Source organism: Plecotus auritus (genome assembly GCF_963455305.1).
Source record: "Plecotus auritus genome assembly, chromosome: 7".
Lineage (NCBI taxonomy): Eukaryota > Metazoa > Chordata > Mammalia > Chiroptera > Vespertilionidae > Plecotus > Plecotus auritus.
In genome coordinates, this window is record NC_137774.1 from 142388985 (window position 1) to 142403335 (window position 14351).

Below are 14351 nucleotides of genomic sequence, written 5' to 3' on the forward strand. Positions count from 1 at the left end.
TGTACATTAAGGAAAATTAGTCTTAAGCTGAAGTGGTTTCCATAAAAACAAGTCATTTTGGTCTTTCCTCACTGCTTCCCCATCAAACCTTTTTGAAGAGAAGTAGTTCTCTGCCTCTTTTTTTTCATGGTTATGTACCACTTCTACCGAAATGTGCTTACCTAGGGAAAAGATTTTTGAAGTAGTTAAAAAATAAAATTTAAAATAGGATTCCACTTTACATATATGTTTGTAAGAGGAAAACTAATGACACTAATGCCAGTGAATTAAGTACACTATTACCTGGTGTATAAGAATAATAATTATAAATGACTATTGAAGGACTGAATAAGCATTTAATACACAATAAGTCATTTAATATTTCTCAAAGTTCATAAGTATCATTATTATCTTCATTTGAATATAAAGAAACTGAGGCTAAATTTATGTCACTGGTCAAAGGCCACTCAGATAGTAAGTGGCAAAAACAGGTTCTGTTTGACACCAAATCATTGCTCTTAACATTGTTATAGTCATTTGACCACACTAGCCCTATAGGGACCTGTTATACAGCATCTTTGTGGTTATAAAATTTTTTTCATAACTTTCCAGCTATGAGTTTACCTAAAAAGTCTCTGCCATGTTTACTTTAAAACTTTAAAAAGTTTTAAACTTTTGTGTTTCTGCTGTTGAAAAATTGGTTAATTGAACTTTCATAAAAATAATTTCCATGATTATTATTCTCAAATTTTTATGGTCATGTCAAATAGTGATAATCATTATACATTTACTCTATTTCAGCTAAGGACAGAGTCAACAACAAGATGCGATTTAGAATACATTTTACACACATTTTTCCAAGGCAAGGTCAGCAGCACACTGGAGAAAAAATATCGCACAATTATTTTTCTAAACACAGTGACTTCAGAGTCTCCAGGGTCTGGAGAGAGGACCAGGGTTTAGGTTAGGCCTGGGTTTAAGAAACATAGTCACCTCACACATTCTTCCTTCAATTTAGAAGCTTAAAGTATACTTTGATAGTATACTCCCATGGCAGCACATGGGTCCTCAGACCTACTCCTTACTTCTTTCTCATCCCCCAAAGTTCTCAGGAAGGAGTGCTGGGTAAGGATTGGCAGAATTGGGGCTCACTAGAATCTTCTGGGGTGGCTTAGAGCTCCTGCAAGGTCCTGGAACCAACCCATTCTCTTAGATGCCATTATGAATTTCAATTCTGAACCAGACATGTGGCCACATTCTAGCTGGACTATTAATAAGAGCACAGTTCTTTGGGTCCTTTCAACTGACCCTTCAGATGCTGAAGACTCCTGTTTGGGATGCAGTCAGTAGGTTACCTATGGCTGGAAGTGCAGACGAGCAGCCACAAAATGAAAGTGTCCCTGCAGGGACCCTGCTTACAACTTTGCATTGTGCTGAATTAATTTTCCCAAATAAAATTTAATTTGTTAATTTCAAAGAACAAATGCTGTTTCCAGTGCTGTCGGGACAGATGTAAATTAAAGAACATTCCAAACTCACTCCTGAAAGAAATGTGAAAAGCAATTTAAAAAATGATCAATATTAACAATTCTTTCAGCATGAGGATGGAAAGTAAGGTTCATGCCAAGAATTTGTCCAGTCATGCAGAACTGAAGTCTGAGCATGCAAGTAACTCAGTTAATCAGGGCCAAAGGAGGATAATGAAATAGGCCTTTGAGGTATCAAAAGAACATATAAAAATTGGGTAAACATGCAGAAAGCAAACTTCCGGGGGCTTGACCCTCTTGAAGTCCAAAAGATCTGACATCGAGAATATTTTCCTCACTCTTAGTTAAGACTCTATGAAAAGTTCTTCACTTGAATTTCTACTGCCCATATATATGCCTAAGCCATTATACAAATAACCAGCATTAGACATTCCCATTTGAAAAGAGGGGGTGTCTACCACTGAGAAATATGCACATGGAGTAGGAAGTGCATATTTAATGTCCGTGATCCTTGTTCATGGAGGGAAGCTGTGGAATAATGAATCCGAAAGAGAGGTAAGCTCCAAATCACTCATACTTCAATTTGAAATATATTTGTTAATTGTGAATTGCTTCTGTATTTTATTCTCATTGAGGCCAGAATTTCTCAACTCCAAGACTATTGACATTTTGGACCTAATAATTCTTTGCCTGTGCATTGTAGGATGTTACCAGCAACCCTGACTTCCATCATTAGATGCCAGTGTGACAATCAAATATGCCCCCTAGGGAGGCAAAATCGGTCCCAATTGAAAACCACAAATTTATACCAAAATCAAAATTAGTTTCTGTTTTCTACTGGCACCCACCAGCTGGATGGTAGGGAAAGTGGCCTAAAAGAGTACAAGGGGAAGCTGGACAGAAAATTTAATTCAGGTAATCAACGAATAATTTATGGAAATTAAATATAGGGCTGTGAGTGCCTTATTAGAACCAACTGGTAGACAGTGAATGATTGAGGTTGATATAAAAACCAGTCATAGTTATAATCACTTTCCCGCCACCAGACCCCAGCTACTGAAGATCAAATCACATACTCCTTTTCTAGAAATGCATGAATTGACATGTGATGCAATTGAGAGCTTGCTTATTTTTCATTCATTGACACCTGGTCCCGCAGAAAGGCTGCCAGAGGCTTGGGCCATGCAACCAAATCTCAGAAAGCATACTGGGCCCAAGAAGATACACAGGGGATGACTAAGGATTTTAAGAAAGAAGAAAGCACTTCTAACTTAAACATAAATTTGATGGTGTTTCTGGTGCATTTAGGCAAAGTATATTTTAGCCCTCTTTACAAGTTTTGTATGTTTTCTGGACATAAATTTTATTTCTATCAGAAAGTGTTAGGCAGGTGGATACATAATTAGTGCTCTGAAGACAAGTACTGCAAAATACAGGCTAAACCTCCTTGTGCTCCCTTTAAGTCCCTACCTCCCCAAGGATAACCTCTAAACTTACTTGTAACAACACAGATAACTTTGCCTGTTTTTGTACTGTACCCAAGAAGAATAATGTGTGTTATTTTGTGTCTGGCTTCTCCCACTGGACATTACTTTTTGTTTTTTTAAATATACTTTTTATTGATTTCTGAGAGGAAGGAAGAGGGAGAGATAGAAGCATCAATGATGAGAGAGAATCATTGATCGGCTGCCTCATGCACACCCCACACTGGTAACCTTCTGGTTCATAGATCGACACTCAACCACTGAGCCACGCCCACGGGTGCTACTATTCTTGAGGTCACTTAGCTATCACATCCGAGGAAAGCCTCTCAGCCCTGCAAATCGGGGTTAAGAAACCCTCCCATGTGCTTGCAGAGTACCCAGTACTTCCTTCCATTGTCTATTATTTCACCTCACTGTGCTTACTTGACTCCCCCTGCTTCCCACACAAGATTCTTGGCTGCATGAAGACAGGGACCATCCGCATGTGCTCACAGTTATATCCCCAGACCTTAGCACAGGTCTCGGAATGAATAAGCACTTTGGTCAATTAGAGGCGTATGTAGAAGAAAGGAACTATTCCTTCCTATGTGTTGAAAAATTAGTTTGTCCTATTTGGTAACAGAAACTCATCTGACAGGAACCACAGAAAAGAGGGAACTTATCAGTTTAATTTATTAAATTGTGTTAATATAGTTTTGTCTGTGAATATTGTCTTTACTGAATTCCTGGAAGGAAGGCATTAGTATGTTTCCTCTGGGTTGAGGGAATATTTATATTCAGGACACACACTAATAAGGTTGGCTCTGCTGTTGGAGAATTCAGTGGTATAAGAATACCTGGACATCTCATTTTATTTGAGTAGGACTTTATTAGATTTTCCTGAGAGTCACATTTTGCCTGCCACCACTCTTTCTCTCATAGTTCCTACCTCTGCCAAAAATACTCCAAAATAACCTCTTCCCAGTTTATACTATTTTGTCCAAACATGAGCACATTGCCTTTACCTCTGAATTAAGTGGTATAAACTTCAATTTTTATAAAATTATACATTGTAGGTCCTCAGTTTTAAGACACCAAAGATTTTTTCCTCATTTTTAGGAAAAAATATGAAATTAAATGTAGCCAACAATTTAAGTCTCACCACAATTTCAGATACATTATAATATGAATCAGTGTCTTAACTAAACACATGCACATGTAAGCATACATACATTTAGAAAAAAGAATGCAAGAAAATACAGCAAAATAGTAAGGTTGGAGAGATGTGGGATTGTGATTAATTTTTGTTCTCTTTCAAATTTTCCATTGTTCTACAAGGAGGAAGGCTGTATTTTTTTTTGCATAATCAACGAATATTAATACTCTTTTACTATTGGTGGGAAATAGTAAAAGAGTACTAGTGTAGCCACTATGGAAAGCAGTATGGAGATTCCTCAAAAAATTAAAAATGAAACTGCCTTTTGACCCAGTGATCCCACTTCTGGGAATATATCTGAAGAAACCTGAAACACTAATTCAAAACAATATATGTATGTAACCCCTATGTTCATTGCAGCATTATTTATAATAGCCAAGACATGGAAACAGCCCAACAGCCCATCAGAAGACAAGGAGTGGATTAAAAAGCTGTGGTATTTTTATACAATGGAATACTACTCAGCCATAAAAGAGATGGACCTAGGGATTATTATGCTAAGTGAAATAAGCCAGTCAGAGAAAGGCAAATACCATATGATCTCACTTATATGTGTAATCTAATGAACAAAATAAACTAACGAACAAAATAGAAACAGAGGCATGGATACATGGAACAGACTGACAGCTGTCAGAGAGGAGGGGAGTTGGGGAGCTGGATAAAAGAAAGTGAATGGATGAAGAAGAAAAAAGCAACAACCCCAAACATATATAAATCACACATAGACACAGACAACAGTAGGTGATAGCCAGAGGGGAAAGGGGGTAGGGGTAGGCAGAGGTGGGCAAAGTGGGGGATAAATGGGGACAGAGACTTTGCTTTGGGCAATGGGCACATGATATTCTGTGCAGATGATGTTTTGCTGAGTTGTGCACTTGAAACCTGTATGGTTTTGTGAACCAATATCACCCCAATAAATTCAATTAAAAATCCTATATAATAAAAGCATAATATGCAAATTGTCTCCTCTACCAGGAGTTGTCCAGGAGTTCTACCAGGGGGCGGGGCTGGCTGGGGGAAGGGAGGGAGTACCCAGCTGGTGGGCCAGTGGCCGGCAGCCACTAGGGACCCTACCAGTGCATGAATTTCATGCACTGGGCCTCTAGTATATACATAAAATAGACATGATATATTTAACATGTCTTTTGCTTCTCTTCCAGATGCTTACATCTCTGAGTTCTCAATTTATGAAACAAATCAATACACTCTTGTCTTAACTTTGGGCTACATATTTTATCCATTTGAGTCTAATATTTTGGCTCTGTTTTTATTCTTTGCAGAGGAATGCCATTCTTCCTTCTGGATGTAATTCCATAGACATCTTTTACAGAGTCCTCAGCTCATTATTCCCTGTGGCTGCCAATTTTTCTCTTCATCTGGAATCATATGTTTTAGGGCATTCAGAGAATGAATTGGGGCCTCTGACATTGCCACATTCTAATACAAATGGGCCATTACAGAAATCAGGTTCTGAGAGCCTGCAGTTGGCACTAGATTTTGTAACTATTTGACTGAATGAGTTAATGATGAAGAAAATAGATATTCTGTAAATGCTCCTCTCTCTTTCTCATGATGCACCCCCTTTCCCTTCACTTCTTTGACAACAGTGTTTTTACCCAAACAAAAAGTCTCCAGATTCTATGCATCTCTTTTCTTATAAATGTTTAAACAAACATCTTGGGAAAATGGCACTTCCAGTAAAGCAAAGATAACTTCTGTTTTTGGCAGTTTGCTGGCAAACCGCTACACTGGTTCACAGGGGCACTGAATTCCTGGAAGGAGCAGGACAAAAGTATTACCTTGGGAGAAATAGCCACTACAATGGACATTTGTACATCTCAAAGAGCTTTTCAGAAAGCTCCTTAGGAAGAAGAAACCTGGGAAGAAGCATGCACTCCCTCAACTAGTAGTGAAGAGCCCTCCAAAAAAAACTTTTCCAACCTGTTCACTACTTGGTCTTTTAAACTATTAAGCCATGTTGGGCACTTACTTAGCCTTGAACTTAAAAGCCTCCAAAATCTGATAACAATAATGATATATTGCTTCAGTGTGTCTTTTTTTTTACTTTTTAATTGAATTTATTGGGGTGACATCTATAAAATAAAAGCGTAATATGCTAATTAGACTGGATAGCTGAACAACCTTCCAGACATCATTCCGAACATCCTTCTGTATGAAGTCACAGCAGCGGAGACCGAGGCAGAGGCGGTTAGGGGTGATTAGGCAGGCAGGTGAGTGGTGAGGGGTGATCAGGCAGCCAGGTGAGCGGTTAGGAGCAATCAGGCAGGCAGGCGAACAGTTAGGGGTGATCAGGCAGGCAGGCAGAGTGGTTAGGGGCAATCAGACAGGTAGGCAGAGTGGTTAGGGGCAATCAGGCAGGCAGGCAGAGTGGTTAGGGGGGATCAGGCAGGCAGGCAGGTCAGAGGTTAGGAGCCAGTGGTCCCGGATTGTGAGAGAGATGTCTGACTGCCGGTTTAAACCCAATCCATGCGGGATCGGGCCTAAACCGGCAGTCGGACATCCCCCGAGGGGTCCCGGATTGTGAGAGGGTGCATGCTGGGCTGAGGAGACCCCCCCATGCATGAATTTTGTGCACTGGGCCTCTAGTTGGTTAATAAAATCATATAGGTTTTAGGTATACAATTCTATAATACATCATCTGTATATTATATTGTGTGTTCACCACCCCAAGTTCTTTTGTCTTTTTTTATAGCATATATCTATTCTGTATCAGCCATTCTCATTGAAGAAATCAATTGCTTCTTAAAAAAATTAACTGCTTTCCCCCCCAACATGTGCCGTGAAGAACAACAGATCTTACCCACTCCCATGAATCCAGTTACCATCACTATGCCAGTGGCTCCTGATTCTATACTCTTGCCCAGATCCTTCTCCTGAGCCCTAGATGACCACTATCAGACCAATAACTCAAGAGGTACCAGAAGCACCACATGGGTTATGTATTCAAAATGTATCATCTTCCCATCCCCTTCTCTCATCTTTAACCTACTAGGTCAGTGGTCGGCAAACTCATTAGTCAACAGAGCCAAATATCAACAGCACAATGATTGAAATTTCTTTTGCGAGCCAAATTTTTTAAACTTATACTTCTTCTAACGCCACTTCTTCAAAATAGACTTGCCCAGGCCGTGGTATTTTGTGGAAGAGCCACACTCAAGGGGCCAAAGAGCCACATGTGGCTTGCGAGCCGCAGTTTGCCGACCACTGTACTAGGTGAATGACCTCACCATCACACTAGTTTCCCAAGCCAGCAAACTGTCATTTTTGACCCATTCTAGACCATAATCCCCCACATTCAAATGCCAAGTCTTATTCATTCTAATTGTTTAACATATTGCAAATCATTTCTCTTCATTACCACAGCCACTAACAGCACCACTAACATTTCTCACCTCCACTACTGCAAAAGGCTTCTGAATCACTTCCTTGCCTTTGATCTCTGTCCTTAAAGATCCAATCTGCACATTGTAGTAGCTACTATGATCATTCTAAAACATAAACTTAATCATGACACTCTCCTGCTACAGTTTTTATTGATTTTTTCAGAGAGAGAGATTTTTGTTATTCCATTTATTTATGCATTCATTGGTTACTTCTTTTTTAAAAAATATATTTTTATTGATTTCAGAGAGGAAGGGAGAGGGAGAGAGAGATAGAAACATCAATGATGAGAGAGATTCATTGATTGGCTGCCTCCTGTACACCAGACACTGGGAATTGAGCCTGCAACCTGGGCATTTGACCTGACCGGGAATCGAACCGTGACCTTCTGGTTCATAGGTCAACACTCAAACTCTGAGCCATGCCAGCCAGGCCATTGGTTGCTTCTTGTGTGTGCCCTGACCAGGATTGAACCCAAAAACCTTGGTTTATCAGGACAACGCTCTAACCAACTGAGCTACCCCACCAGGGCCATTTCCTGCTACAAATAATATACTGGATATCTGTCCACTGCCCTCAGAATTAAGTCCAAGTTTCTCAACCTGGCTTTATAAACTTTTCATGATTTTTATCCCTTCTTGTTTCTTTTTTTATTTTTTTTATTTTTTATTTTTTTAAAAATATATTTTATTGATTTTTTTACAGAGAGGAGAGGAAGGGGGAGGGATAGAGAGCTAGAAACATCTATGGGAGAGAAACATCGATCAGCTGCCTCCTGCACACCTCCTAGTGGGGATATGCCCGCAACCCAGGTACATGCCCTTGACCGGAATCGGACCTGGGACCTTTCAGTCCGCAGGCCGATGCTCTATCCACTGAGCCAAACCGGTTAGGGCTCTGGTTTCTTTTTTAAAAAAAAATATTTTTTTTATTGATTTCAGAGAGGAACGGAGAGGGAGAGAGAGAGAAACATCAATAATGAGAGAGAAGCATTGATTAGCTGCCTTCTGCATTCTCCCAATGGGGGACTGAGCCCTCAGCTGGGCATGTGCCCTGGCCAGGAATCGAACCCATGACCTCTTGGTTCATAGGTTGATGCTCAACCACTGAGCCATGCCATCCGGGCATCCCCTCTTGTTTCCATAGCTTCACCCCGTACACTTACACTTCCCCCAAACCTTGCTATAGCTACAATGAGCTTCTTTTTGTGTGAGCTATTATTTCCTGGTCTTCGTGTGTACTGTACTCACCACTTGGTACTCTGGCTGCTCTGTATCATCTGAGACTGGTTATCAACTACATTCAGTCTCAGATCTCAGTCTAAGTACTCTATTTTCTGAGAAGCCTTCTCAGCATCACTCCTGCACTAGACTAAGATGCCCTTCAATACTCCCATAACACTTCATACCTACTCCCTGTATTTTCACTTTTTGTTTGCCTGTCTGTGTCCCCCTACTAGATCTTAGCTCCCTTAGGACAAATGTAATGTTTTATTTACTTTTCTAGCTCTTGTAAAGTGATCTTGTAAAGGTCTTGTAAATAACCTAGTAAAATTCTGGAACCTAGTAAGCTCTCAATTAACATTTGTTGAACCAAGGAATGACATTATAGAAGTAACACGTTCCCTGGCTACTAGAACATTTGCAAATAAAGCTCCAGTTCTTTTGACTGCTTGAGTTAGCAAGTAAACCCTCAGATTTAACCAGATTGGGGAAAATCAGGACTCTGAGTTTTGATGGAGGGTCTGGCCTAGCTTAAACTGGTGGTCCAGAACCAGCAGTTCTTTTACAGTGTGAGGCATGTGATTTGTAAAAAGCCCCTAATCCCTGATTCTGATAGAAGCAATGTCAGCCTCAAAATGGGTTATAAACTAGGCAAAATGAGTTTCCTATCCCTTTCTTTGCTGGAGCATTGTTTCAGGGATGAGATGGTTTCAGCCTCAGATAGGCAGAAGCAGATGAAGATGAGTGCTGGAGAATAATGCTGAGACACAGTTTTTGAATGAATAGCTAGCATATTTTTATGGGACTATGCCAGAAACAGAGGTGAACAAGAAACAATGCCCCTGCTGTGTAGAAGGGAAGAGTGGGACAATAAGCAAACAAATAAATCAGCCAAGATAAAAATCAGAAAGTGACCAATGCTATCCAGTCAAAACAGAGTGATGTGATAAGAGGGTGAGGGTGGGGAGGTGGCTGCTTACAATAGGGAGTCAGGGAAGGCCTCTTTGAAGTGGACATTTTGAGCTGAGACCTGAATGGTGAAAAGGAGGCAGGCATGTAAATAAATGAAGGATGAATAATTCTGTTGGAAGAAATAGCAAGTGCAAAGAATAAATTTGCAAGTTCCAGGAACAGAAGGAAGAGCCATGTGAAGGGGTGGGGGCGATGGAGGGGTGAGGTAGAGAATGGTTGCAGATAAAGGCAGAGGCTGGTTGAACAAGGCCTTGAGCCTGGGCTGGGGGAGTTTGGGTTTCATAATCAGTGCACCGGGGAAGCCACTGGAGAGGTCTAAGCAGGTGACTGACTTTACCTAAACATTTGAATTTATAGACTGAAGAGGAAGGAGTTAAAAGTAGAAAAAGAAGTATTTTTTTTTAACCTCTCCTACTTAAACTAACACTATGTGTTTGTCTTTTTCAGCATTTCAGGACTCAGAATGACTTGTTGACATATTAAAATACATTTATTACACATTTAATTTTTTTAATTGAAGGAAGACTTAGAAATATCCTTGTCATTAGTGATTCCAGGTGACGAATCAATATTCCATGCACATTTTAATATTTTTACTGTTCCTACACAATGGGAGATTAGAAAGTAATTTTAAGAACTAGAATTAATTACTAATTTTAACCTCTTCTGCTCCCGTGTGATTATTCAAATTAAAATCAATATTTATTATAGTCACAGCCAACCAGCAGGTCAGGTTTTTAAAACCTTTTGGTCTAGATCTGTTTTTGTCCATCAGTTTATGTTGTTCATTATAATCCACAAATGAGTGAGATCATGTGATATTTATCTTTCTCTGACTGAAAAAAACACACAAAAAAACCCCTTCGGTCTAGACTGTTAAGTATATAGCTGAAATCTTGCAAATCTCTCTATTTAATCGCAATTTACATAGTCTTTCTAGTGAAACTGTGAGGTTTTAAGGGGAATTGAATCTGAGTGCAATTAAAAAAGTTATTTGGACAGCATTCCTTGCTAGGAAATGTTATCTATGTAGTGTTTGTTGATTATAATAAAGCTTGGTTTGTTATCTATAAATCAGAAACTTTATATAGTTCTCTGTTAAAATAAAAATGTAATATACTATAGTACTAGAAAAATATTTTTTTCCTGAGCAGCTCAAATCACTTTACTGATGTTTTCTCATTTGTCCTCTCCATTTCCCCAAGGTAAGTAGATGGAAAATGTTATGCACATTCAGTAGATGGGGGAACAAGGCCAAGAGAAATGAACGAACATGCCCAAGGTCATATAATACGTCAGTGGCAGGGGAAGGATGAATCTCAGGTCTTCTCATTCCCAGAGACTTGGCATTTGTAATGTAGGGCAAGGTACCAAATCAGTTCTAGTTTGGTTTGGTACACTTGAGTCCCTGTGTATACAATTACAGTGAACTAATAAGACATCTGTTCTGTGGTATATCTCTCTGTTTGGTATTTATATTGGCCATGATTTTTAACTGTTATTCTGAAATGAAGACAGTTGGGGGAGGATTTAAAATATTTAGTAAGATTAAAATATTTATCTTATACATTGCATGTGGATTTTCTGCCTGAGAACCATTATCATTTTGCTAAAGATGAGATTTGTTGCCTGCTATTTAAACAATTAGAAATATAAACACACACATACACACACATACACACACACTTCACTGTATCATTTTCCCATGGAATGTTTTCCTCCATAACAGGATATTTGAAACCTGTGAGCACCTATAAAAAGCTGAAGTTGTTTAAGCTTTGGTCTCTAGGTTTTAGAATGTTTATATGTCCTTTCATATTAGTATATGTTCTTTCTTCTTCGCCTTCTCTTTTTCTCCCTCCTATGACTAAATCTTCATTGTAAAAAATTCCAAACACACGTAAGCATAGGAGAATCATACAATAAATCTCCATGCCTACTCCTCATGCTGATTATAAGTACATATAATTATAATCACATAATTACAAAGATTTTGCAACATTTTATTTGTCTTTTTTTTCTTTTTGCAGTACTTTCAAAAAGTAAATCTCAGACATCACCTTATCTCTGTAAACCTGAGTGTACCCAAAATAAGAAATTTTAAATCATAGCCATAATACTATTATCGCACTGAAAATTTAACAAAGCCTTTGCATTATCTAAAACCCATTATTTTTAATTTGAGAGAGAGAGAGAGAGAGACTGATTTGTTGTTCCACTTATTTATGCATTCATTGGTTGATTCTTATATGTGTCCTGACTGGGAATCAAACCCACATCCTTGGTTTATGTGGATGACACTCTAACCAACTGAGCTATCTGGCCAAGGCTAAAATCCATTCCTTAATAAAATATCACAGATTGTTAAAAAACAACAACAACAATCTTTTCATAGTTGATTTACTCAAATCAGGATCCAAAACATGTGGCATTTAGTTGTTGTGTTGGCCTGTTGCACTCTAGAGCAGCTCTCTCCCTTTTTCTCTGCCCATTGCTGTTGACTACTTGCCGAAATCAGGTAACTGCCCTGAAGAATGTCCCACATTCTGATATGTTTGCTTCTTTGTTGTAGGACTTAACTTATTTCTCTATCACCTATATTTAATATGAGTGGAAGTTAACTCTAGAGGCTTGGTTATATACAAGTTCAACTTTTAAAAATTGTGGCCACAAGAACACTTCACAGGAAGTACTGTGAGCTTCCAACTACTTCGTATGGCCCACAATATTTGGTTGCTCTACAATTGTGATGCTAAGATTATCAAGGGTTCATATGGTGACAGCCTGATCCCTCCATTATAAATTCCCTGTTAGCCTTTCAACTAATGGTATCAACCATTGATGAATTTTGCCTGAATCAGTTATCCACATGTTTATATATATGTATATATATAATTTTTTAAAAAGATCACTAGAGAGAAATACGCTTATGAATCCATAAGCCAAGGTGGATTGTACTTGACTTACCTATAAGCCCACAGGGTTTGTTGGATACTAGCATTAACATGGCCCTGTTTACGTAACTATCACAGGCCTAACTGGTTGGATAAGTTCTTTCTAATGACAAGCCTTTATTCAGCAACAATATCTTTTTTATTGTATGTGTCAGAAATAATCTCACCCTTTGCTCATGCACAAAATGAGGTTAGGAGACTAGCTTTCAGCAATGAAATGTATACCAACATTTCAACATCTTTTAAAACTGAAGCTATTTACATAATATTAGAGATACTTACAAAAGTTTTAAAAGGTTAATTCACAGTGTTTTTTTAATGCTCCAAAAATTCATGTAAAAAAATCATCCTTCAGAGTAAGAATGCTTTATTTTTCATTAATCCCTTAAGGTGTAAAACTGACAACTACACATTCTAAAAATCAAATCGTATAATACAGTCTGACATTCCTTAAAGATAAACAACATTAAGGAATGTTTGAAGACAAATGACTCATCTTTTATAGAGAACATACTTAAATGGTGTCTCTTTCTAAAAATAGTTAAAAAGAATCTTGACACTCAGTTTTACTATCAATTCAATGGTAGTCCTGGGGAAAGTTATCCAAAAGTTAGATTGGGAAAATTTGAATGAGTTCCCAGAGGCTAAAGTGGAAATAATAGATTTAGGGTGTCTTAACAGTATTTCTCATTAAGTAGAATATACACTTATGGATGGACATAAGAGAGTGGACATGAAGTGTGAAGATCTTTTTATCACACATTAATGCCCACCAGGGATAATCTACCATGAAGGAGGCACTAAACTACCAAATAGACAAAACAACTGGGCTGGTTGATGTCAGTTAGCCAATGTCATTGGCCAACCAATACTGGCATGATGGGCATATGAACAGAACCACGAAGAAAGATGGAGGGTGCACATGAGCCCAATTGCATGGGCTATCACTAACTAAATCTGATCTAACTAGTGTTACTGCCTGACTGGCAATATGTCAGCAACAGAAACCAATGTTGAGTCATGACTGAAACACCATCCCCCAAAGAGACCAAGTAACCACTTGGTGCGAATTTGAATACATTGGGCCCCTTCCACTCATTTTTTTCTGACAGTGATAGACAAACATTTTGGTTATATGTTACCTTTTTCCACCCACAGAGCCTCTGCCAGGACCACTATCCTAGAGCTTTAGGAGTGTCTGAACCACAATATGAGATCCCACATAAGAGCCATCAGACCAGGGGGAATGTGCGAGTGGGCCCATGGCCATGGAATTCCCCTGGCTTTTTATCACATTCCACACCAAGCTGCGGGTCAGTTAGAGATTAGGAATTGCTTGCTGAAGACATGCTTAAGTGCCAGCTCAGAGCCAGTACTTTGCAAGAATGGGGCACCATCCTCCGGGCTGCAATGTCCCTGACAGGAAAAATTCATGGGACTTGGAACCAAAGGGGTCAAAGCAGGAATGATCCTACTTACCATCACTCCCAACAAAACACCTAGGGATTTTGTGCTGCCCATTCCCATCACATTAGGTTCTGTGGGGTTAGAGATTCTGATGCCCAGAGAGGGAACACTCCCCCAAAGAACAAAATAAATATACCACCGAACCATAAGAAGGCTGTCCCTGGGCATTTAAGCTCCTTGTGTTGAAG